The sequence below is a fragment of the Lonchura striata genome, chromosome 3 (genome assembly GCF_050655825.1).
Source record: "Lonchura striata isolate lonStrDom1 chromosome 3, ASM5065582v1, whole genome shotgun sequence".
In the NCBI taxonomy this organism is placed as follows: Eukaryota; Metazoa; Chordata; class Aves; order Passeriformes; family Estrildidae; genus Lonchura; species Lonchura striata.
In genome coordinates this window covers 12,055,473-12,082,503 of record NC_140705.1, presented here as the reverse complement: position 1 = coordinate 12,082,503, position 27,031 = coordinate 12,055,473, and the positions used below count along the sequence as shown (strand labels likewise).

The 27,031-nt window shown below is 38.3% G+C and overlaps 1 long non-coding RNA gene across 1 annotated transcript; it reads right to left on the bottom strand.

Moving 5' to 3' along the window:
* Nucleotides 1–1,533: 1,533 nt before the first annotated feature.
* Nucleotides 1,534–26,643, bottom strand: LOC116183495 (uncharacterized). The gene is made up of 2 exons (XR_004148130.3): nt 24,134–26,643; nt 1,534–1,724 (listed from the first exon to the last, which is right to left on the bottom strand). It is a non-coding gene; the product is annotated as an uncharacterized LOC116183495 (long non-coding RNA).
* Nucleotides 26,644–27,031: the final 388 nt, after the last annotated feature.

Below are 27,031 nucleotides of genomic sequence, written 5' to 3'. Positions count from 1 at the left end.
AAACCCTCAAGGAAGTAAAGTGCACAGCCTCTGTGTGAAAGCTGTTCTGCTTGTGACTGTCCTCGTGTTCAGGACACTGCCTTACAACCAGTCTGAACTTCTGTTTTCAGCATACATGTGTTGAAACTCCTCCACTTGCCATGCACCACCCAGGAGAGGCTGTCCCTCTCTTAGAATCAATCACAGAGTGGTTTGGGTTGGAAGGGACCTTAAAAATCATCTAATTCCTCAAAGCCATGTTGCTCAGGGCTCCATATATCTTGGCCTTCCAGGGCTGCAGAAGGGATGGGTCTTATTGATAACTTCTCAAAGGCCTTAGAGAGCTACTATTAGTTCCCACCTAGTAGAGATAAGCAACAGATAGTAAATCTTTGCCTCATTTTTCCCATCAAATGCTATGATTAAGAAATAAATATCTTTTGCCATCTCACTTTCTTCTGTTTACCCAATAACATCACCTTTCCTAATCTCATCCCCCTCCCTGTTTTATCTTTGGAGAGCCAAAGCCCACAAAGCCATCTTCCATGATGATGTTGCTTTGAGCTTTCATTCTAGGGAGAGGAGCTTCTCACCACTGCTGACAAGAACACAGAGGGTCTCATTGCATTGGCACTGCTTCTTGCAATGGTCCTAAATAGACATCCTGTAGTTCTACTTGTAGAGTGATTTCAGTTCGTCACTTCATTGCAAAATAAAGTATTTTTCAGACAACAGGCTATGTAAGTCTTTTCTAGCTCATTAATAGGTGACAATAGAAAACTATTTCTCCTATGACAAAAGTTCTGTTCATACAGTTGTTAGAGGAGGAACTGGGCCCTGAATTATGGAACAATTGATTTTGCATAAAACAAATGAAACATAAAAATGGAACGAAGCATATTCTTTAAGTCTTCCAGTGTATTTTCTGCATGTCTTTGCTTAAAATAAGTTGTTACTTCTGCTGGTATCCCTTTTAGAAGGATCTGTTAGAACCAAGAGCTCTGTTTCAATGCAGCCTTAACAAGTAAATGCTTAACTGCACCACAGCTTCCGTTACGATGAAAATTGAAAAAGGACTTAAAAATTTCCTAGAGAAGACAGCCTCTATGTCTCACGGATGGCATAGAAGAAGTCAAGTAAAATAGCTTTTCTTGTCATGATCACCAGATCAAATCACAAGCAGATCTATCTGCATCACAGAGTTTGAAATTCTGTTAAAATCTGGGGGAAAAAGTGATTTAGTTGCATGCTAGTCTTCCTAGTAACACATGCAGAGCAGAAAAGAGCCTTGCTTTTTTCTGAGGTTCAAGATGAGGGAATGAATTTCCTTTCTGTGTGTGTTCTATTTGTGCAGCCATGATTACAGATGGTATTTTCTTTATCCTGAAAGTTCAGCAATAATAGAGAAAGCCATGCAATTGACAACACTTAATGTGCCATTAGAGTTTTTTTCCTTCCTAAGCATTAGTTTGTATCACATTTTGTGCTGAATTGTACCAACTCCTTCCCACCAAGTAAAGCACAGCATAAACAGAAGGCTTAATGCAAAAGAGTCAGTGAGGTAATTAGTATTTTATTCAAACAAGCAGGTTCAATTCATGCAGTACCAAATAAGCGTTTCCAGCTCTGCTTCCCTGACAATCTTCACTATTAATTGAACACATCTCGCTTGCAGTTTGCTGAATAGCACAAAGATGACGCCATGGGCCACGCTGCTGCACATGGCTTGCAGTCCATTGATTACCCTACAGCAAACAGAGGGAAAAAAAAAAGAGAAGGTTAAAAGTTGTATTTTAACCTATTAATGGCCATGAAACCTACAGAGTTTAGGGTCTGTTCCAGGGTTTCAGCATCTGGCAGTAGCAGCTTTCAGATCTCTAAAGAGTTCCTCTCCCTTGGAGGGGAACTGCCTTGTGAAGCTCAGGGAGAAGCACAGATATGCATATTCAGTCCCGGGCACAATAGCTTCATTCTCACTGTCAGGTCAGCAGTCAAGTTCAGTGTAACTCCTCCTTCTGTTTCTGAATCAGGACTTTATGGAAATGCTGAGGATTTTTAATAAAGCAATTCTGCTGTGAAACAAATCTGCCCTTCGTGACAGCTCTTTGCTAAGCAGCGCCACTGCTAAGCTTATTAAGTCAAAATTTTAAAGTTCAAAGGCAGCATCAGGTTTCAGTAGGCGTCTTTCCTCATCTGCTCTTCACAGCAATATAATTTGCTGCCATCCATATTTTTATTACACAAGTAACGTCTACAAGCTCTTGCTGTTGTAACACTCGATCTATTTTAGTAACTAGTGAACCATTCACACTTTTTTCCCCCCCTGAAGCTAGAACTTCACATCTTTATGCTGATTCTCAGCCTTTTTGTTCCTAAATTCAGGTGCACTCAATGGTTTTTAATTGGGGCAAGTTCTTCCATAACCCTGGAAATGGTCATTTTCAGTGATCCGTACCACTGTGCAAAATTAAATTCATGCATCACAGAGCAGAGAAGAATATTATTCCATGAGTCTAAATTCAGTCATTCATATGAGCTGACTTATGGTCAAATCTTGCTTCACAAGATATAATTTATCACGTGGGTAAATTACATCCTTTTAAATTTTAGTATTATAGCCTTTGTAAAAAATGGTTGCAGGTGATTCTGGGGTGAAATCAGTATCCCAAACTTTCATTTTTAAAACAAAGATGCAAAGCTTGCCACATCTTGCAGCACTAAATTAGTAGTTATTTTCTTATTGTTTTCTAGAAACCCTAAAAATATTTTTTTAAAAAGTAAAAGCACCAATTTGCACCAATTCATGGGAATTTCTCCTGGTTTTATATTAATTTCAGTGCTTTGAGTTGCAATCACATTGAGCCCAGTTTTTTAGTGCAGAGGACATGTAGAAGAGTTAAGTGCATGGAAAATTATTTCCCTTAAATTTCCAGTTCTTGGGGTGCCCATCTGTGGGCAGAGTAACTGTGAGCTCTCCAGTTCCCCCGTTGTTATGAACCCAGCCTCTGGCTTGAATGTGGTGTCTCCAACACAGTGATTGTGCCTCTGGGTCCATTTTATGAGGTTTTATTAATGCAGACTTACTGCTGTCCTTCTTTATCCCACAGTAATCCTATAGATAGCTGCTGAGAATCATTGTCCAATGTCGCTGGATGTTACTCCTTTGTCCAGGAATCCTTCCTCAGCCACTGCCAGAAAAATCCATCTTAAGTCATAATTAAAAGGTTTAGTAAAAAGTATTTTGGAGACAGCAAGTCCTCTCAGTGAGTAGAATGCAGTGGGTTTAAAAGAATAAGTGGGCTTTTTTAATGACACCCAATAATTCTTCATAATCCTCTGTGATCAAGTTCATATGTGATCAGTGGGCTCAGCAAGCTGGGTGGGTAGATCTGAGGAAAGATCTCGTTGATAAATTTTTTTCCCAGGGTAAACTCAGCTTGTGGTTTTTTCGGTGGTGTGTTTTTTTTTTTTTTTTTTTTTTTTGGTGGGGGGGTTGTTTTTTGGTGTTTTTGGGGCTTTTTGTCAAAGTTTCCATTTTCTGTGCAGGAAGTTTTCACTAAAAGAACTCTGGTGTCTGAAATGGCATGTGACATATCATGGGAGGTGGCAGTGGAATAAATAGGATGCCGGCTAATGAAAGTGAGTTTCCTACACAGTCATTACTTTTGTCATGCTAACTTTCCATATCCTGTAAATATGAATCTCACTTCGAGCAGGAAACACATGTGCACATGTTCTTGTCATAGAAAAAATTGATAGAAGGCAAGCCTAGCTGGTACTGAACTGAACTTTTAGTCTGCAGTGTTGAGAAAAGTCACAAATATGCCAAGAGGAGATTTTATGTAGAAAACATGAAGCATGAGTTGTAAAGTAAGAGCTGAAAATGAGCAGCAATATTAATTACATTTTCTTAAATAAACCTGAGCATTCTGTTTCCCTTTCCTTCTGGTAAACATTTCTTGGTGCACATAACAGAACCCCAAACCCCCTCTAATAGTGAGAATTCATCTTTGATGTCTTAAAATGTTATGATACTGTATCTACATAGTCACATAACTGTCAAGGGTATGTTTATGTTAGCACAGGCTGATAAAACCCAAACTGCAAACAAAGTGCTTGCATGTGTACAGTGACGTGTGTTCTTGTATATACAGAAATATTAAAACTACTTTAAAGCACAACAAAAGCCCATCACTTCACAAGCAATTGTTCTCAAGGGGACTTTATACCTCTCACAGAAAAGCATTGCACAGATTGTATTTTAATAAAGTTTGGGAGTGGAACTTCAGGGAGCCATGGGAGAATCCAATGAAGAAAATCTCTGGTTGCTTTAATTACTACCTGCATGCAGTAAGGAAAAATCCATCCCTGATTTCCCATTCACAGCTGGAACATTAGTACTGTGCTGTGCTATGTGCATCTCAGCAAGCCATAATGGCTAATCATGGCCTGGACAAGTTGCTAAGAACAGCAATAAAGGACTGGGATAATTGACATAGCTATAGCAGTGATATGTGCTATGAATTAAAGAAAAAGAAGAAATTTCACAATGTATTTCACAAAATCATATTGTGATTGTAGAATTTTATTTTTCTGTAGCAGTTGTCACCTCAAAACATATAGGTGATGCTTGTAGTGATAACTGCAAGTTGTATTTGTGTCTGAGGCTGAAATTAGACATCTTAATCTGGAAACTAGTTCTCAAAATCCCCACTTTATTTCACAGATACAATATTTCATCAGTTGTGCTTCCTACAGCCTTGGTCTAAACCTTTCCTTAAAATTACTATAATTTTAGAGCAAGCCTCTACAAATCAAGCCCATACTAGGAACCAGGAAGAGGCTCTCTGCTCCAGCCTGGTGATGAGCACAAACTGTCAACACCTTCCTGGTGCCCACGGAGGGTGGGAGCAGAGCTCTGTCTGCCAGCCAGCATCTCCTTGGGATCAAAGCTGCAAAGGAGCTCCCCTGCAAAGGACACAGCATATTCAGCTTCTTCTAGTCATTTTCTGCAGAAGACACCTTAGGAAGGGCTGGGGGTCTCTGTGTTTCAAACAGAGTCTTGTGGAGCAGCAGGGTGTGGGGTAGGGGTTGGTTTGGGGAGCACCGAGGGTGGCTTCACTCTGCAGCACCACTCTCCAGTGCCAGAGCCCAGGATGGGGGAACAGGGTCAGTCATGGCCCCTGCCATGGTGCCACATGGCCAAGGCCAGCAAAATCAGTCCTGTTATAATTAAACACATTTAACAGTATATTTCTGTTAGAAACATGAAGTTTAATGGAATTTAGTGTCTCTTAGGCTCAAGCAAAAAGTTTTCTGAGAAAAGCAAAGCTCCTAAATTCTGTCTTCCCACTGGTTATGTCAGAAAGTAGTAATTATTTTTCCTAACAGTTGCTTAAAAATCCAGTGACTCTTTTTTGTACACGTCTGTTCTAAATCTTCATAACAGGCCAGTGTTTCTGTCAAACCTGCAAATGCCTGCAGGGGCATTTCATCACTTTTTGCCTCAGAGATCCATAGGGGCACTCCAGATATTCGAATGTAGTGTGAGGTCTGTCACAAGTTGAATGTTTGTAGGCAGTTGTAAAGGCACAGATTGGTTCTTGATCAAACCTTGTATGGCTTTTCTTCTTTGTAGACACACACTTGCAGTTACTCTTGTTTATAAGCATGCTAAAAGAAAAGGAACAGAGTGTAGGGCTGGTGGCCTAACTGCGACCAGAGAGGTCACTTGAGAGAAGGCTTAACTGTTCAAAGAACTGGCAAATGTGGGTCTTGGCAGCTTCTGTGCAACCAGTTCTAAAAAGCCCTTACAAAAGATCTAGTGAAATAGGATGTCCTTAAAAAAAAAAAAAAAAAAAATTACTGCACGTACTAAAGTGCTGATTGTAGAAAGTGACACTAGGAACATTAGATGTTTGTGTCATAGTCAATGAGGACAGCCCTTAAGAGTCATTGCACGTTGTTAAAATGTCGCTACTTTTTATTCCTTTTTTTTTTCCCCTTTGGGATGCCTTGTAATAGAGTAAGACCAGTTATGGTAGCAGGCTTAGGCTGCAGGAGGTATTCATTCCAACTGTGACAATATTTGTAATAGAACATTCCTGGGAGGTCTACTGGCTTATTTCAAGATGATCTTTTTTATAGATACTATCTTTCATTTGAATACATGTTCAAAGCTATTTTCCCTTTGTTCCCTTTTTTTTTTCTTTTTTTGTGAAAAAACCTAGGATGCAAAATTTAAGACAGTAAAATAAATGCAATATTCTCAACTTTCCCAGTGACACAATAGTTATAAATAATATCGAATGCATGGAGGTGCCACAAAAAATGCCATGTTACAATTGTAACAGTCATTTGCAGTCATTAATGTGCTTTAAAATTAGAGCCAAAAATAATTCTTAAGGCATATAAGATTTCCTTTTAATAAAGACTCACATCTCCCTGAATACTGCAAACCACAGATTATTTTTGCTATCTTTTTCTTGTCTATGAAGCTTTTTTTTCTGGATCTCTTGGTTTTCCATTCATGTGAAAGAAATAGAAAGGTGTTAAATATAATTTAACTTTAATCTATTACTGTGGTGTCCAACTCTTGCAAATTCTAGGCTTTGGGGATGTAGAACCAGGTCATCCAACTGGGAGTTGCTAAAGTGAGCAGCCTTTTTATTAAGAAGGCACACAAGCAAAGGTAAATAATACTGCCATAAAGGCTTAGAAAACACAGTTTTCATGTAAATACTAGTAACATTTATGTAATATTTAGACTCTAAAGGTTCCTCTCATCTTTTGTCTGACTAACTAATAGACACTTCACAGTCCTCTGGCTAAGGATATGTGTATACCTCCATGCTGCACAAGAGCTGACAAAAATCTGAACTCATGACGTTCTTCTGAACTACCTTTGAAGGATATGCAGGTTTAGTCCTCCATGTCTTTTCCTTCTTTAAGGATTTCTTGGTCCTCAACTCCATCAGGAAGGTATTTTCAATTTTCCTGTAATTCTGTGGTTGTTCAGTCCCTTGAGCTGTAGCAACTTGCATATGCATATGTCGTGGCCATATGAAGTAATTTATTGCCTAGCAGTACACGTGGCATTTTCTTGACACTAAAGCCAGTTTGACAGTGAGGCTCCCTCATCCCCTTCATCCCTGCTTTGTACTCTTTCTTCTGCTCCTGTTTGATGAACTTCTGGATGCTGCCAGTTATTTTTAACTTCCATAATTTTATTGATCTGTGTACAATCCAGTTTCACTAGGAATTGTATTTGCATAAAGGAAGATTTGATGAATTGGATCAAAAGTGAAGAGAATTATTCTATGCTGAACAAAGCACTTGCTAAAATATTCATCCCAGCAAGGCCTTATTCAACTCTCAGTCTTTGTTTAGAGGACAGAGTAAATTTAGGTCTAGGACTCCTAGTACCAGAACAAAATAATCACATGATAATCATAATTATTCTGGTATAAACCAGCTGTGTAAATTGAAGCCTTTTTAAATGATTAATTTATGTGAGGCATGGACCTTGCACTGCTAGGTTTTATGCATAGTAAGTCATTGTCTATTTGGTCCCCCTTGTGCTGCACAAAATGCTTGCTGTTCTCCTGTGTTCAGAATGGCAGAAAGACATAAAGCCAACAAATTTTGTGCCATATGTTTGAGACTAATGCTGTGAAAGCATGATTAGCTGCATCTTTTAAACCAAATAATTTTAAAATGCTCTGTTGAATATTGATGATTATATGCCTATTTTCTCATGGTAAAACTTTTCACTTATTGAGACTTACAAATAACAACATGCAAAATGATGATCATACTTCATACAAACATGCAAGTGGAATTAATCTTTCTGGCTTCTGACAACACTGTGGTAACAAGTCATTTTGGAAGGAATGCAGCTCCTCCCTCCAATTCTGTCCTTGAGGGATACCACACTGCATGATTCATCTGACCCGACTTTAGATGTGTACACCTGAGTTAGCCATACTGTATAAACAATCAGGAAAAATGGGCATGTGATTCATCTGACCTATTTTGACCATGTACTTTAGGACGCATTTAATTGCAATCTAAAAATGTGTCATAGCCTCCTTGACTTAGAAAATTATTCTACAAGATCAGATAATATAAAAATGTGTAAAATAGGATGCCATTTGAACTATCTGAAAGCAGAGACCAGACTATGTAAGACATTCCACAAAAGAAAGGGGGAAAAGGAAGGGCACTAAAGCTACTTGGTGCCAGGAAAATTATAGATGTTGGGTGCTTGCTGGGCCATTTTTGTGCTGTAAAGGGATACTGAAACTCAAAATATTCTCTGTTCACTTGCTCACACATAAATAGACACTGTTTTTTTGGATGCCATGCATATTTAGAAGCCTTGAAGACATGTCAGGCCATTCTGCAGTGGCAGGTAGGGACACCTTTCTAACAATCGTAGAATTCAAGGGTGTGGACAATCACGTCAGCTCTCTAATGGTCTTCTAGAAATACATCTGGGACAGAGTTCAGCTCAAGATGGAGGCACCTATGCTTTTGTAGGAGTCTGTATGTATGCTTGGTGTTTATTATTGTTTGACAAGATTATCCAGTCCAGAGGATGTTATCAATGAAAGAAACTTTATCAAGTGAGGTACAGACACTGAACTCTCCCCAGGTTCCTGTCTACCTGAGCTAATTTGTCTTGTTCTATATAGAGTTATATAGCAAATTGTATTGACTACACATTGACCCCCAGTGTTCCCAGTCAGAATGTTGTTGCTATACACCTACCTTGGCATATTTAATGAATAAATAAAACTCCCATATCTCCAATAGCACCAACTTTATAATGATGGCAAAATTCATACCTTTTAATGTCATTTGACATATTAAAATGCTGTACTGTCTTCTCTTCTACTACTTTTTCATATGCTGTTACTATCTTCTCTCTATTCTGTGCTACAGAATGCTGTTTCTGTGCTGTAAAATTCAATCAATTATAGTAGACTTATTTGGTCATATTGAAATGTTACCAGTTATCTTAATGCAGGTATAAAAAACCAAAAAAAGTAAAATTTTCATGTCCAATAAATACTGGTTTATTCCTAATCTTCAAAACATTGGTTTTCCATTTTAAAATATTGTTTCTTGCACAGTTTTTAATGAATGTTGCGAGTTACCAGAAAGATTTAAATCTGTGATATTTTTCATTTAAAAAAATATAATTATGTACATATATAAATATACATGGAATAGGCGTAACATACTTCATATTTGCATGTGGCAATCTAGAAGTGTACTTCTAACAGACCTATGAAATGTTTTTTTTTCATAATTCAACTCAATTTATTTCTGGATTTAGAGTATGCAGTTATTACTATTTATGTAAATTTTTCCTGTCATTTAGATCACAAGCACTGGAAAAAAAGATGTATTTTGCATAAAAGTATAACACAAATGAATATTCCATAATCCAGATTTCTACATTCTGCCAGCACTATCCTCTGCAAAATATCAAGAGGTGAATTTTTCAGGTAAAGGGCGTTGCCCACTATTTGAGCATTACTCAGAATTCTGAATATAAATATTTCTAGATGTTTTATGAAGGTCTTAAAGCCATGACAATATTTATTCCCCTACTTTCTGTGACAAGAAATCAATCATTAAATAAAGATTCAGATCTGGCTTAAAATTTATGCACATTTGAGGCAATTTAATCTCTGTTACTGAAAGTGCATTTTATAGATCTTGTTGCTTAGAGACATGACTGGACTATCTGCAGAATAGGAACTCTCTACAAACACATATTTCAGGGTTCTGAGCCAATCTTCCAAACACTATGTCTGTTTTTCCCCCCTCCTGTCTCTCCTCCCTTCCCAGCAAATACATAAAGATCTGAGCTAAGAAACCCTTTGCCAAGCTTCACATTTATTATTCGCTTCCTATCTTTAATAGATTAAAGCATTCCAAAATCCCTTATGCTACTCCCCCCCCTTTTTTTTTTTTTTTTTGCTTTCTTTCTTCATGAAGGCTGCCAAAATAATGCCTGAAAATCTTTTCCCCAGTAGGAGAGGTGAACAGACTTTGATCAATGAAGTCATAGCTTTTCAAGACAGACTGCCAGTGGACATCACCACGGTGGGTGGTGCTGTGAGTGTCAATCTCTTTTCCCAAGTAACAAGCAACAGGACTACAGGAAATGGCCTCAGGTTGCACCCGGGTAGGTTTAGATTGGATATGAGGAAAAATCTCTTCACTGGAAGAGCTGGCAAACCTTGGGACCGGGGAAGTGAGTCACCATCCCTGCAGGCATGTAGATGTGGTGCTTAGGCACATGGTTTAGTGCTGGACTTGGCAGTTCTGGGTTGATGGTTGAACTCAGCCCTAAGATCTTTTCCAACCTAAATGATTCTACTATTAAGAAAGAGCTGAGAAATATTTTAGAGTAACAAATTAATACTTTTTAGAAAGCTTCTAGCAATGCTTATCGAATTTGATGTTTCATACTTGAGGTAATATTGTTGTACACAAACATGCACATTTCATAGCTAAATATTTTCTTTTCCTGCATGTTCCAAATACAGAGGTAGAAAAAAATATGGGTAAAATATTTAAATAGTCCAAAAAGGAAAGAATTTCTGACATTGCTTTAAATTCAACATGGATTTTCCTTTTATCTTTGGCTTTATTTGAAGCCAGAGCTCTACTTGTGATGAATTACAACTCAAAACTCAGTCAAATGTCCTAGGCATGTTTTCTATGACATGCCTGAAAAATATTGTAAATTGACACTTTCCCATAAGAGAGAAAGTTGTCCTCCCCTGCTTTGATATAAAGACAGGCTGTACTGCTAGACTGCTAACCTGGCAAAGATTTAATGGCCCACATTTTCCCAGTGAAGTCAGTGGGAATGATTGCCTTCATCCATAGGCCTTTGGGAACACAGTGTTCCCTGAGAAATACAAAGAAGGTGTAGGACAAGCCCTTCCAGGTAAAATTGATCTTGACATTCATGAAGGAATGTGAGTAATAAAGCTAATAGAGCTTTATGGAGCAACCCACTAATAGCAGAGGCACAACTTTTTAGGTCTCAATAAACAGCTGTCTTAAGTTTCAACCAGCAATACCAAACTGAATGTATTGGGTGTGTCCAAGAAGTTCTTTTGATCCACCTTTCTCCCAGCTTGAAACAAACTCCTGTTCTCTGGGATGGAAATGCAATGCTCTGTGTCATGCTCTTGTTTTGGGAAGCTTGGGTACAATTCTCCTTAGGCCTGCCAATAATGTTAATACACACACTGGACAAATGTCTAAGTGCCCATGCTACAGAATTCCTTTCTTTCGCAAAATACTTTTTCTGACCAGAGAAACCAGTGTAGATTAATTTTATCTTTCAAAGGAAAGAAAAAGGTCGTGGAATGCTGTGGGGACAAATATTTCCTCAATCTTAAACTTCACAATGAAAGCTATAATACTAGACAATCTTAATGAGTTCTGTACTTCCAGGCCCTCTCCACCTCTGGATAATATTGAGGCAAATATATCATTGCTGAATGAGTTCTAGCCTCTTTCTATGGAATCTGCTATTTAGCAAACTTTTTTTTTTTTCATTGATAAATATAATTTTATATTTATAAGCCTATACATGTATCTTTTGCTGGTTTTATTTATTATCTCGGTTAATCTGTTAGTAGTTTTAGGACACTTAAAATCGAGCTGATGATATGAAGCAGTGCCATCTTGTGGCACTCATCACGTGTAAGGTTATTTCCTGATTTTTCTGTTATATTACTTTATAAAATTGACATTTAAGGGTGTTAATTTTTGTTGTGATACAATAAACACCTCTAATTTTAAAGTCTTTAGGATTATTCTTGAAGTGTTTTCTAAGAAAACAATAAAAGAAAATCTCCCTGTTTACACAGGAACATTTTTGAGATCTTTTCTTTCACTTTATAAAAAAATTAATATAATTAAATAGAAAGAAAAAGTCCTTCGAGCTTCTAAAAGATATTTGGAGGATTTGAAGATAAGCAAACTGTCTTATGCTGTGAAAATATGTGGTCATGAAGGTAGCTTGACAGGTTGCCCTGATAAAAATGTGTTCATGGGATATAATTTATTTGCAACATGTGAAAAGTGTTCTGGATACCAATGTATTGTACATAAACACTAAATATCTGAATTAAAAAATGGTTAAAAATAACCCTATATACTATTACATCCATCCACTCTCTAGCTGACTACATTTATTCCCCAGAACTGTGGAACTAACCAATTTGCCCCCTTTTTTACTCTGTGTTGCTCCCAGTGGTAATGTTATAACCTGGGTAGGAGGAATCAGATTCACTGTTTATGAGTATGATATGCATGAATAAATTAAAGGATTAGGAGTGGCGTCTTCTTTTGACTTCTGTTCTCTGCTTGACCTTGAGTTAGAAAAGGTAGCTTGAGAATTTCAAAAGCATTTAGCCTTGACCCAGTTCTCCTCTAATTAAATCATTCCTAAAACTCCCACTCAGTAAGAGGTCATTTAGGCCATAACTGTGGACTTCAAAATTAGTTCAGTTGCTTATTTATGCTTCAGTTCCTCCCCTCTGCATAATGTAATAATTATCTGCTCTGTAGGAGTTCTGCAAAGTTCATTAGTGCTGGATGAAACTGACTGCAGCAGTGCAAAGGTGTGTGTGCTTCTACTGCAGTTGCATTTGCTGTGTCTTCCCAAATGGCATTTTGTTGTATAGCTCTTAGGAGGGATTCTCCAGCTTACAAAACTTTGTTAAGATACCATCTTTAAAATAGATAACAAGGCTTACGTTTTATGTTTATTAATTAAATAACAACTGCAGTTAATGACACATTTTCTCTGGAAATTCAGTTATAGTCTGACACAACAACATTACAATTATATCAGAGCAACACAATACCCAGCAGTGTTTTGTTTATATGCAGCTGGTTTGTATGTATTGCAGTGAAGCTTAAGAACATCAAGGACTGCACTAGTAAGAGCACAGGCACAGGAAGAGGGATGTGATTGCTATGGCTATTCAGTGTAGCAGCACCAAGACTGCCTTGAAAGAACTACACCCAATTTTGTGCTTCTCAGCACAAAGAAGACACTGCTTAATTGAGCTGAGTATGGCAGAGGGCCATCGAGATGACTGGGGCACTGGCACATGAGACATGGAGACAGTTGTAGAAACATGGGTTTGTCCAGCCCATAGAAGGGCAAGAAAATTGCTTTTTCTCCAACACTTTACAGTGATGATGGAGCCAGATGCCTCTTAGACATGCACAGCCTCCAGTGCTGGGGGAAAAGGGCACAAGATGCAGACTGCTAAAAAACCAATTAAGTAAGACAAAGCCAATTACTATAACGAGGGTGATAAATCTCTGGAATGAGTTGCCCAGAGGGACTGTGGGATCTTGATCCTCAAATACAAAGTTTGGCTTGACAAAGCCCTGACTACCTTATGGTTTCAAAGCTGGATTCAGCTTTGCAACTGGCTCTACTTTGAGTGGTGAGTTGGACACATGACTTCCAAAGATACATTTCAACCTATATTATGGAACAATTCCCTGACTTTCCCTCAGTAAATGTGTTTTAATGTTATCAGACATTGCAAGAACATTTTCAGGCAATGAGAACATCAGCTTCCTCAATCTTTCCATAAATCTTAAATATTTTTGTTTTTACTTCAATTGGATCACAGTGGCAATAGTGCTGTGCCATCTGGAATAAGTTAATACTATTGATTTCATCTTTTGAGGAAGGCATAAAATGATTTCTCACTTTTTTTCCCTCACTGACCCCCAGCAATCTATTTCTTTGCTTATAAAGCCCTGATTATCTTTTGGAATGCTAGAGCAACCACAATAAGACTAAGGAAGGAAAAAAAAAGCAACATTTTCATAATCTTTTTCATTTCAGAAAAGAAAGTCTCTAAGGAAATTATGAGGGTGTATTAACATTCACAATGATGGTTCTTGATGTACCCTTTGCAGACACATACTATTATCTAGACCCCCATATTCTTCATATAGTCACAATAAAATCCAAAGTAGAAGGAATTTATTTATTGTAAACACTGTAGATAGTATATTTGATTTGGTCTATATATCCTGTGCTACCAAAGGAGAAATAACAAGTGGAAATTGTCCTGAAGTGGTTTCTGTTTGCTATGTGCTCTTTATGGAGTAAATGTCTTGCATTCTAGGGCACATGAATTGAATCCCTCTCAAATACGATTCAAGACATGTTCTATTTTGCTCCTTCCCTCTGCACTAGTTTTGCCTTTGCCCTTAAGCAGCATCTCCACTTGCCTCAGTGACCTACTCTCGTATGTATAGAAATAAATATGCCAGCTGCCTGTTTTATTAGGATTAGGAGGAGATTTATATAAAAGTTGGTGTCCGTATGTGGCAGCCTCACTCAGCTTGTGTGTGTGAATAACCTGTTCTCACTCCAGGGAAGGGTCTCTGCTGGCAACAACCAGCAGATGGTGCTCAGAACAAATGAAATGAAATATATTAAGAAATGAAGAAGAACAAAAACAATAACAACAAGAACAAGAAGCAGGGAAAGCTTGCTTTTTATATTTCCCTGTGACAAACAATTACTTTGGTGGGTTTTATGGGGATTTTTTTTTAAAATGTGTTTGTTTTGGAGCTTTTTGTGTTTGTTTTGGTTTGGCTTTTATATGTTTTTTTTTTTTTTTTTTTTTTTTGTAATTTCTTTTGTGATTTATCATCCTGCAGCCAATATTATAATTTCACTGACATTTGTTCATAATTAGTTTTAGGTGGTGGATGGGTGAGAGGGAGCATTGACTAGTTGTTGACAGGTCTTCTGCAGGCCCCTTAATGGCATCCTCTGAGGTCCAGACTGCTTTGAAATTCCTATAAATTCCTAACTGCTTCATCATAACATGAGTGGAAAGGCTTGTTAACTGCTCCACAAAAGCACCAGTTTTTTAAGAAGAATTTCTGCACATCCTTTAAAGGTCTAGTCCTAGTACAGATTGTTCACTATACTACCTTAATTAATATTTGGCAGAATAGTCACATCTATTAATTGCTTAAATTCAGTATTAACAAAAATCCTTGGGAATATTCTTTGAGATATTGATTAAAATAAAAATTAAGTCAAGTATTTTCTATATTTACAAGTGACATGTTTCCAGTCACATGAGATATTATAAAGTAAAATCAAGGATATATCAGATATTTGTTTTGTTTTCATACAAGAAAGAAGAGCCTTGAGGTCTGCTGTCAATGGGATCTGACAATGGTTTGGAAATTCTAGCAGATTTTCAAGAGGCTGGAGCTGTGACATCTCCATGCCTAAGGGACAGTGCAGAGTCACTGGCAGCTGGGCAGAGTTCTGGAGTCCACTCAGAGGATGGAGACTGGCTTGTCACTGTCCCTGCTGCCACTGTGGAGGGAGCTGTGCCCCTGCTGGCAAACCCAGTGAAAACTCCTGGCTGTTGCCCTGGTGCAGAACTGCCAGGACACTTCCTCAGGGATGGTCATTCCCTTTTTAATGCACTACTGTCCTGTCCCATGGCAGATCTAACTTTGTGTTTAATTCTGACCTTTTAAACACATCACTGTGTTGACATTTGTTCCTCTTTTTATTTTCCTCCTCCATCAATGCAGGAAATAACTGTTATAATCCCAGGCCTAGGGGAAGATCAGGGGCAGATGTCCAAAGTTATTGATAATAAAACTACAGCTCCTGAACCCTCTCCCTTCAGTGGGAGCTCAGATCTCACTACATTTTAAATGCAAGAAATCTTTATTTCAGTCTGTATCCTAACTGTGTAAATAGGAGAAGCAGAATAAAAAGTGTGGAACAAAAAATGTTATTTCTTTTGCTAAAATCTTTGGAAGCATGAAGCAGCTGTATCCTCCTCTTGAACTGAATTGGGGCAAAGAGTGCAGAATCTTCATGACAGCTCCTTGCTTTAAATAATGTTTCTAGTGCCTAGGACCCAAGCACTGGATGCAGTAGATATATTGCTATGTTCCAAAGCAATCATACAATGTCATAAGGTAATTTAACCTGTGTAAATCCCCAGAATCTGTCTACTCTCAGCAAGTGCACTGGTAAAAAAAGCTGCTAGAAAAATGTGCCATTGTAAGAGCCTGCAGAAAATTGGGATTGCGACAAATTTTCCATTGACAATATGCTTTTTTTGCTAAGCAGTAGCTTTTCTCAGTTGCAATATATGTATACAAGGACATATGTATTTTTCAAACAAAAAGAAATTATAAGATTTCCAGGACTGTCATGAACAATATGCATAATTGCACTGAGGTAATTTTCTGTGTGTTTAAAGCCAATTCTAAAAAGAGTTTCACTGGTAGAAATGGCTAATAATAAATATTTCTTTGTTTTGGGAGGGTGATGACAAAGGAGTAAAGAATAACGAGTAAATTAAACTCATTATTTAAAACAACCCCCAGTCCTGATCTATCTCCTCTGTGACAGACTGCATGTGACTATACAGCACAGCACTAAGCCACATGTTCACATCTGATGACCTTATGGCCCAAAAAAACCCCATTTTTGCAGTTTTTCTGCAGGTATGGCACAACCTGCCTGCTGCCTCACATGAGTGAGAGTTGGGGATGCTTGCATCTGGGAAATGGGTAGAATTAATGATATTGCCTCCTAGCAATATCTGTGCCCCAGGATTGCCCTAGGATTTGCTTTGGAGATATATTGTTGGAAATTTCCAGAAACAGGCAGGGAAGATAACAGTGCTGAGTGTAGGAAAAGGGTCTCAGTGCTGTGTGTCCCTCCTGGGACATTTCTCGTTCTCCAGTGCAGACGTGTAATGACACCATGGAGCAGGAGGAAGAAGAGGAGGACAAGAATGAAAAGGAGGCTGTTGTGGATTCAATATGCCAATAATGAGGTCAATCCACCAGAGCTGAGAAGATGTCCAGATGAGGCAGCCTGCATGATAAAATAAGTCAGAAATTGAGAGACAAATTTTCCTTATTCTAATCCTCCAGATTCTGTCCATAGCCAATGGAATGATGTGGGGACCCCCATGTTAGTGGCTCAAAGTGATGAGAGGTACAACAAATAGATGAAACAAATTCAGTTAAACAGACCATATTAATCTAATTAAAAGTATTCACTGTGAAGGTCTTTGGACACTTCTGTATTGCAATGGTCATGCAGAAAATAGAAGTCAATCAGATAAGAAGTCTTCTATTCCCAGAATCATTCACAGCTTTCAGGAACTATATCAAATATGATTAAAGTAGAATTAAAAAAGACTGCTATGGTACAACTATGTTACAATTAAAAATTACATTATATTATATTATTAATTTAATTATATTTTCAACATCAATCATGGTCTCACTTCACTAGGGAGAGTCTCAGTAGGAATAGACTTCCAGAAATAAAATGTTATTTTGGATTAAGGTAGAGAATGATTGTGATCTGCAGTATTTTTTCCAGAATACCAATGTATTTAGAAATCTTCATTAGGGTATTTTATCACCTATTTAAATTACTTCAGAAATTAAATCAACCTAAAAGTAAGATTTAAAACCAGGAATATTCAAAAGGAGTTGCTAAATTAATTTAATGTGCAGACAAGGTCCCAAGAAGCCAGTAAAAAGGCAAAAAGCATCAAAGAGTGTGCTGAAAGGAGGGGAAGAAAATATTAAATAGAAATACAAATGGAATCTGACAAGAGGTTGAGTCTGAGTATTTATAGGTGACAGGGTGTTAATGTATTATGCAAAAGGAAATAAAAAGCTGGTTTCATTTTCCAGATATTACACATAGAAAGAAGTTTAGTAGAAGCATATTCTATTGACAACTCCTTCTGCAGCTGAAATGGAGCAGTCTGAAGAAATGAAGTTTAAATGAACTTTATTATCCTGCATAATTCCTCAGGTGAGTGGGGAAAGGCTGATTAATGCATTTTCCAGAGAAGATGCCTGAAACAGCATGACCATTATAATGCTTTGTGCCATTCTAGTGTTGACTTTTGCTAATCCATCTTCAAAAAATGGGTGGATCTGTTTGCTAACAAAGCTGAGTTTCAGATAGTGTTGAGGGGTAAATGCTTTATGACACACAACTGCAGGTTTAACTTCAGAGCTGCTTAGTGGAAGAGAAGCAGATGTTAATGTCTGAAATTGTGTGGCCAGTTACTAATGGACCAAATAAGGCATCCCATAAGCAAATCTTCAACATAAAACTAGGGTTCACATGTTGTGATAAGCCTCTTAAAAATTAAAAGGATCCAGTGTGAGTCTACCTGATTTATCATGCTCTTTATGTCACATGAAACATGCTGTAGTCTCATGCTCAGCTGTTGGTATGGTTCCCACCATGGTTTTAGGTGTGGGACAGAAAGTCATCCCATCCTTTCTTCAGCGCTCTCTTTCCCTGGTGGCAATTTATGGAAAAAACTACATCAGCGATGGTATGAGAATTGCTCAAGAAAGGATTGTCACAGCTTTTGATGTGGATTCATATTCCAAGTAATCTGAAATCAATTTGAACCAGAAGTATACTTTAGAAAAACTATTACATTTGCCCTGCTAATAATGTGCATTTTTTTTTTCAAGCTATCCTGTAGAGCTTTTCACTTTCTTTAACTCTAAGGTGAGCATACATTTAATGGGAAATACAGATGCTATAGCTTTTCAGCATCTTTTCATCCCATTTGATTAGCAATGTGAAAGCATACTGCATTTCTACATGAAAACTCTTATTTATACAGAAGCAGTTTATCCAACTTGTAGATCAGACACTGGTCCTTGCTCTGCTTGAACTTCAATCTGAGTCCAAGCATAGTATCCAGTAAATGCATTTATTTTGCTTCCAAGGCAATCAGCAAAGCTTTAGACAACTGCCTGTCAGTAACAGACCTGTTAGCATAGCAGTAAGGTGTTCCTGGAAGCTGGAGTTCTCAAGGTTACAGGACAAAGACAAATAGCTCTATTCCATGTCAACTGCTATCTAGAAAGATTTCTTAATTTTGCCTGAACACAAACCCTGCAGGAGATGTGCTAACTCCTGCAGATCCTCTTGTGGGTGTTACTGCTAGCAAAAAAATACAGAATATTCATTCTACAATGCCATAATACACTTGGAGTTAGAAGTATAGAAGGAAAGAAAAACAGCTTGTATTTTTCAGACTGAAAAAAAATCATATTTTCTAATAAAATACTTACCCTTAAACCCCAAATTCTTTCAATGAACAACATTTCATGCCACATATATTCACTTTTTTATGCACTAGTCTTGTTTGGTATCATCATTCTCAGAAACACCTAATTTTCTGGAAAGGAATATTATTACCATAGTCTCCTCAAATATCTAATTAAATTTTATATTTGTTACAGTTTAAACATTGATGCGTATATAAATGGCAGTTCACTAAAAATACCATGGTATGACAGTTTCTTAGAATCTTACCATAATCAAAGTATGCTGATCAATATATGAAATAAATATGTAGTTGCTTGCTTCCTAGCACTGCAGCTTTAAGAAATCATGTGATTACAGGAAATATCTGAGTTTTATAAAAGATGCAAGGTCTGAGCCCTCTTGATATTGGAGAAATGCCTAAAAATATGATGAGGTACAACCAAAGGGTGCAAAAACCAGACTAAATAAAATGAGGAATACTGACACTGAATTGTAGAAGCACTACTACCATATACAAACTGTCATATTGAGCTGCTCATGTATGTTGGGGTCATTGGGTTTTTACTTAAGGTTGAATGTTTGAGAGTATCCTCTACACAAGTATAATTCTAGGGCCAAGATAGAAAGACTTAAGTCTTTTGAATCCTTTTTGTGGCATGAAGCTTGCAGCCAGACTCACATGTCAGAATGTGAAGCCTGGAGCTGTAGAAGGTTAACAGCCTCTATGCTCTTTGAGTCTTTGATGTTTATTAAATAGAGTGAGTTTCATAGCATTACTCTTCTAAAATTGCTGTCTCCTTTAGCTGGTCTCTTTCTCCAGCTTGTCTTCTGTTCCTGTGCTTTGATAATTCTGTTCACAGAGCAGCCTCATGAAGCATGCAAGAAATGTGCATATAATAAAGCTATCTTGAGCAGTTGCTTGGTAACTCTATGTGTTAAAATGCTTCTAATATTCAAGAGATACATGGATTACAATAATAAAAATACTGGAATACAGCAGGGAATCACTAACAGCTGTTTGGGATTTAACACCCACATCCAGATGCTTGAAAAAAACATGTTGTACTAATAAGCAATGGATTATTAGCTGTTTGAGTAATTGCTTTGGATTCAGCATAATGATGATTTTTCAAAAATCTTTTGCCTTTTTTCATACTACCTAAAATAATAATTATAGGATTTACCTTCAGCTACTGTACTGGATCCTTGCCTGGCTCTGGAGCTTCTGTGGAAGCAGCCACAGTCTGCAATGGGGCACCAGACCAACTCTGCAGGGTGGGGGTTAGGACAGGCCCGTGAGAAGTCAAATGCCTCTTTTCTAATCCATGCTCCAAAGACTATTAAGGTATGTTTGTATAAACCTGAACAGATCACTCAGGAAATGTACACTAGTGGCCAAATGTTATTGCAAATTAAAAAAAGAAAAAGGCCTAAACTGGAGGAAGAAATTAAACTCTGTCTAACTTTCTAACTTTTGAACTACTTATTTGCTGGGACTTCAGTGCCAGCTTCCTTTTTTTATGGTAGATACAATTTTGTGTGGTTTATTAACATACTTGCAAAAATATCCAATAGATGTTTCTTCCCAAAAGTTCATTATCTTCTGTGTTGACATATCTGACAATAGCAACAGCAACACAAAAAGTATTCCAGTCTTCTTTTTAAAGAATTTCCCATAGGACATTGCTAATAATTAATCTCCAATGGCCTTTTCCTAGTAGAAGATTAAGTTTCACAATGGGAGGATAACCTTAACATCTACTGACACTTTTGGGGAGACTGGATGTTGGTGGTGCTTCTAATTTGGATTCAATTTTTAAATTTGATATTATGAAATATTACTGTTTGAATAATTTTTTTCCATTTTTGTCATGATGAACACATATTTAGTGGCAAGCATAGCCACAGAAGTGAAATCCCAGAACTCCGCTAAATGGAGAGAAAGGGTAGGTACCTTCTCCTAATGCACTTCATCATTGTGAGCTACATGGTTCAAAGAAAGAGGATGAGTTATATTCTGAAAATGTGCATATGTGTGGTCTCAATTCAGACCCCTAAACACGTGGTTTGGGATGTCCCACTCTGCCCAAACACCTGCATGGTGCTGACAATTGCAGCATGTGTCTTGGCACATCTCTCACTGTTCTGCAGCAGCAGCTGGAGGCATCTCTAGGCTAACTCAAGTGGACAGGAATGCTCATGCTCAGACAGCTGAATTGTCTGTTGTCCCTCTGTTTTGGATAGAGAGCAAATGTTTTGGATTTGCTTGGCAGTGTTCTCATAGCAAAGGGTCCAGAAGGGAGGGCTGAGAAGCTGCCAGAAGCTTACTCACATCCAACAGAGCCAAGGTCATCTGGCTCCAAGATGGACCCACTGCTGGCCAAGGCCAGGCCGATCAGCAGTGGTGGCAACAGCTCTGTGATAACATGTTTAAGAAGGAAAAATAAATATAGTGGGAAGAAGCAATTGTGGACACAGAAGAGTGTGGTGAGAACACATGAGAGCAACAAGCCTGAAGATCCCAAGGTTGGTGCAGGAGAATGGGCAGGAGGTGCTTCAGCCAGAGATTGTCCTGCAGCTCCTGGTGCAGCCCACGGTGAGGCAGCTGTGCCCCCAGAGCCCATGAAGGACCATGGGGGAGCAGAGATCCACCTGCAGCCCGTGGAGGACCCCAGAGCAGAGGTGTGGGTGCCCGAAGGAGGCTGTGACCCTGTGGGAAGCCCACTCTGGAACAGGCTCCTGGCAGGACCTGTGGCCTATGGAGAGGGGAGCCCACACTGGAGGAGGTTTGCTGGCAGCACTTGTGACCCCATGGGGGACCCATGCTGGAGCAGCCTGTCCTGAGGGACTGCATCCCTTGGGAGGGATCCACTGCAGGGACCCACTCACAAGGAGCTGCGGCCCATGGGAAGATCTCATGCTGCAGAAGTTCTTGGAAGCCTGTCTCCTGTGGGAGGGACGCCATGCTGGAGCAGAGGAAGGACTCCTCTCCCTGAGGAGGAAGCAACAGGAGAAACAGCACGTGATGAACTGACCATAACCCCCTTTCCACACCTCCCTGAGCTGCTGGGAGGGAGGAATAAAGAACTGTGAATAAAATTAAGCTAGAGGGAGGGAGGGGTAAGGGAAAAGTGTCTTAAAAGTTGTTTTACTTCTCATTATCCTGCTCTGCTTTTGATTGGTAATAAGTTTAACTAATTCCCTAGGCTCAGTCTGTTCTGCCCATGACAGTCACTGAGGAGTGATCTCTCCCTGATCTTATTTCATCCGTAAGCCTTTTGTTGCATTTTCTCTCCCCTGCCCAGGTGAGGATGGCAGTGATAAAGTGGCTTTGGTGGGCATTCAAAACACCACAGCAAGAGATAGAAGTCAGGAAAAAAAATTCAAATTAAATACATAGAGAATCAAGTGAAATTGGTCTGATGGATGGCAATGTTGTGTAGATGTGATAAAAGTTTTGTACTATAGACAAAAACTCTCCCTTCTATCCCATGTGCTTTTTCCAGAATTAATTATCTGATTACTTTAAGGTGTTTAATAATCTTTTATTACAAAAGCAGTTGTGATAGCATTGGAACAAGTGAATATTGTGAAGAAAAATAATTTCAGTTTTCTTCATTTTTTTCACAGAAATTGAATGTCAGTAATAGCAGAACAATAGAATGCTTTCACGTGTCGCCTTTTCTGATATTTAGTAATTATCCTTTCCCATTTCACTATCATTCTCTGTTTATAAATAGTACAATAGCAATGCCATCAGCAGTAGGCCTCCTGTAATGCTGAAGGGGGTGTAACATAGTAGACAAAAAGAAAGAGAGGCTAAGATGGTGTGACTGAAGGGTAAAGGGAAGAGAGAAATATAAGCAATACTTACCTGTCACATGTAGTCACCCTTTTAGAGGAGAGGTGCTATGCAAATATAGGTTACTATAGCAAAAAGAAATCATCTTAGCTGTCTGAACTCTCATAACAATTACAATTTATTTACTCAAGCAAATAAGAAAATCAAGATTTAGTGAGCATTTATAGTGACACAAAAATCTAAATTTTTATAATATTCTTCTGCCTGTTAACTGTTAAAATATTCTACTGATCTATTTTAATGCTTCTTGTAATGGAGTCTAATAATGTTATGTATACTAGAAGTTATGGACCAGATAAGGAGACTATATAGAGAAAAAGCCAACATTGTTCTAAGAGTACCGAATTTTTATCTGGAGCTGCTGGAGCTCAAAGCTATTTAATGAAAGTATTTTCCTTTTATGGATCAAGTGATGAGAAATGCATCCTTGCACAACTCATTTATGAAAGACTTTGCTTACATTATAATATATAGACTTTAATGTCACAGATATAGCTTTTATTTCCTGGGCAAATCTAATTACCATATAATTATTATTAAATCAATCATAGTATAGTAACAATAATGGGATTTTTTTTAGTTTTAAAGTTATTATCAAATAAAAATCCCTATCTTTGATAACTTTATCAGCCAGACAGAATCAAGGAATCCATAGGTGGTTCTACCTTAATAAAAGTCTTTGAATGTAGAATCACAAAACCATATAATAGATTTGCTTTAAAGGGACCATGAAGACCTTCTAGGTGTCCCATGGGCAGGGGCACCTTCCACTAGGACAGGTTGCTCAAAGCCCCATCCAACTGGCCTTGAACACTGTCAGGAATGGCGAATTCAAAACTTCTCTGGGCAACGTGTGCCAGTGTCTGATCAACCCCATAATGAAGAATTTCTTCCTTTTATCTGATATAAATCTGCTTTCTTTCAGTTTGAAGCCATTTACCCTTATCCTATTGCCATATGTCCTTTTAAAAGTCCCTCTCCAGCACATTAGAATCCCCTTTAGGTTCTGAAAGGTGACAAAAGTTCTTCCAGAAGTCTTTTATTCTCCAGTCTGAACAGCCCCAACTCTCAGTCTTCATAGGAGATGTGCTCAAGCCTTCTGAGCATCTTTGTGACCTCACCTGGACTTGCTCCAACAGATCCATATCCTTGTTATGCTGAGAGCTCCAGAGCAGGACACAGTACTCCAGGGGAGGGCTCATGAGCGCCTTGACCCACTGGTCACAGTGCTCATTGCAGACTCCTCAAGGCTGGAAGAGATATTCAAGATAATGTAGTCCCACTGTCAACCCAGCAACAACATAATCACCCCAAAACCATATCCCCAAATGTCACATCCAGACACCTCTTGAACACTTCCAGAGATGATGACTCCCCCATCTTCCTGGGCAGCTTATTCCAGTGTCTAACCCCTCTCTTGTCACCCTGATTCTTAAGATTTTCTAAAGCCTTCTGAGTTTACATTCTGTTGGAGAACTTTCCCACACAATTTCCATAAACATATTGTTTTGCATTTCTTTATGGGGGTGGAGAAACTTGATGTACTGGTGGTTTGTCCAATGTCTTTGGAGAGGTGGCCCATTCACTCTCCAATCCAATGTCACGTTTGGGAAAGTATAAAATTGGAGTTGGAGAAATAAACTTTCTTCTTTACCTTGCAGGTGGCTCGCATCGTGCTTTCACGTGTCCTATAGCGACACTCTCTTTGTGATTTTTCCTCCATTATCTAATCTGAACCATATAATCTTTTGATATAGCCCAGGAAGTGGTTGGCTTTCTAGGATGCGAGTGCACATGTCCAGGTCTTCATCCACAAACACTCCCAAGTCCTTTTTCCCAGGGCTGCTCTCAATCCATTCTCCACCCAGGCTGTACTTGTGCTTGGGATTGCCCTGGGCCAGGTGCAGGACCTTGTGCTTGGCCTTGTTGATTCAACTTCATGAGGTTTGCTCAGGTGGTTGATCATATCACATAGCCTGGTGCCAGTGTCATTAGCAGACTGGCTGAGGTTGCACTCTATATTTATAAAAGTATTTTCATTACATGATTACAGAAAATGCAAGGACTATTAATTGATTGTAAGTTAAATTTTATTTGTGAATAGTTGACAAGTATTCTGGTTGTGGATGTTTTTTATTGTCATATTTGCCAAGTTTTGAGTTGTTTGAGTCTACTTTTGCATCAGTAAGCCATGTACAGTCATCAGATAATTATGGGTTGGTTGTCTGGATAAAGATATTTGTAATGACACAGAGAAGGGAGATTTAATTAACAGTCCATAAACCATATAATTTTGCCAATGTGATATAGTTACACCAGAAGGCTTTGAACTAATCTTAATTTCTATCTACACCAAGTCAAGTTTCCTTCTCTTTCCCCAGCCACCAATTGTTTTGGTACTATGACAGATAATAATCAATCACATATTTATAGTAAAAGACTCTGAACAATTTCATTGCTGTTTTCACCTTCACAATTTCACACCTAGTTTTTCAACTTAAATTGTTAAAAAATGTCACAGAACGTTTTCCTTGCAAGTTTTTGGTTGGATGACTCCTGCCTGCAACAAATCTGAATCTATAGCAACATAAGAAACTCTTCTGGTTTGTGCATGGTTGTTTATTTGGTATACTTCAGATGGCTGCAGATGGAGAAAGAAGAAATCCAGAAAATATAATCTCAAAGAATGGAAAATTAAGTATTATCTTTAAAAGTCATGCAGGATCTAATTTTTACTTCTGCAGTAGAGACCAAAGAATTCATTTGGAATTAACTGATTATTTCTAATCACTGTCTCTCTTTCACTAAAAATCCATGTTCATATTTTCTCCAATACTTCACCTGGCTAGGGTCTAACTAAGCTTAGGAAATCTTGAGCATTGTTTTAAACAGGGTAGACAATTCTGTAGCCAACCTACAGTATTAACTTTGGTCTTTCTAGTCCTGATTATGTGCATTAATCATAACATTATCACTATTCTTATCGGCACTTTCTCAGAATTAGGTCTGTCTGAAAGGTATCAAAACTGTTGATTAAAACCAAAGATAATCATGACAATCCGGGATCTTTGACAGAACAACCACCCCCTCCCATCATAACTCTTTTCAGAGGGAACTGCTGGGAAATGTACTATAGTTCTGCAAGAAACATTTCATCTACAGAGGAAAGAGAAATCATAAATCTTTCTTCATATTTGTCAAGGACCATAATTGCTTTTTTCTTTTTATTTCTTCTACTATGGTCTGTATATCCATGATATCTGACATTGAAGCTATAAGTCATTTATCAAAGACAGACAGAAATTACGTGAAAGGAAGTAGGACAACATTCTAGTTTTAGAGTGCTAATGAATGGGTGCTTTCTGTAGTTTGAGTCAAATTTACTGAATAATAAGGGAAATAATTCACATTTCCTTGGTTACAAATTTCTCTACTTAAGGCATTAGAATTTGAAGGTCAAGTGCAGACTAAAATAATACACGTTGATATAGTCCAGACTGAATTTCTGGATCTCCTTCCAGAACAGGATAAAAATCTATTTAAGTGTTGAATCCCAGTCAGATTCTTCATAAATCTGAGGTCTAAGATTTGAGGTTGAAAACACGATCATCCCCCTGTCTCAGGCAGCAGGATCGTTTTGCTATAACCAGGGAAGTAGCCAAACTGGCAAAACAACTTATAAGAAGTCCTACTCATAGTGTCCAGAACAAGCATATCATGAACACCATCAATAGTGAAGCAAATAAGAAAACAACAAACGTTTTCTTTATCCAGTACTTAAGATAAGGATGCTCAGGTGTGCTGGGGTACTAGGAGTACCAGAAGTGTCTGAAAAATAGCTCTAGGGAGGAAAGTCTCCCAGCCATGCTCCAGGATTGGGGATCATCTCTCCATCTGGGGGGCTCATGGAGCAGGGAGAAGCCCATGAAAGTCTCCCAGCAGGAGCCTGTGCTCACTACCAAAGCTCCCAGCAGGACAAAGAGGTTGTGGACCCATGTTGGGTACCCATGTTAACCCAA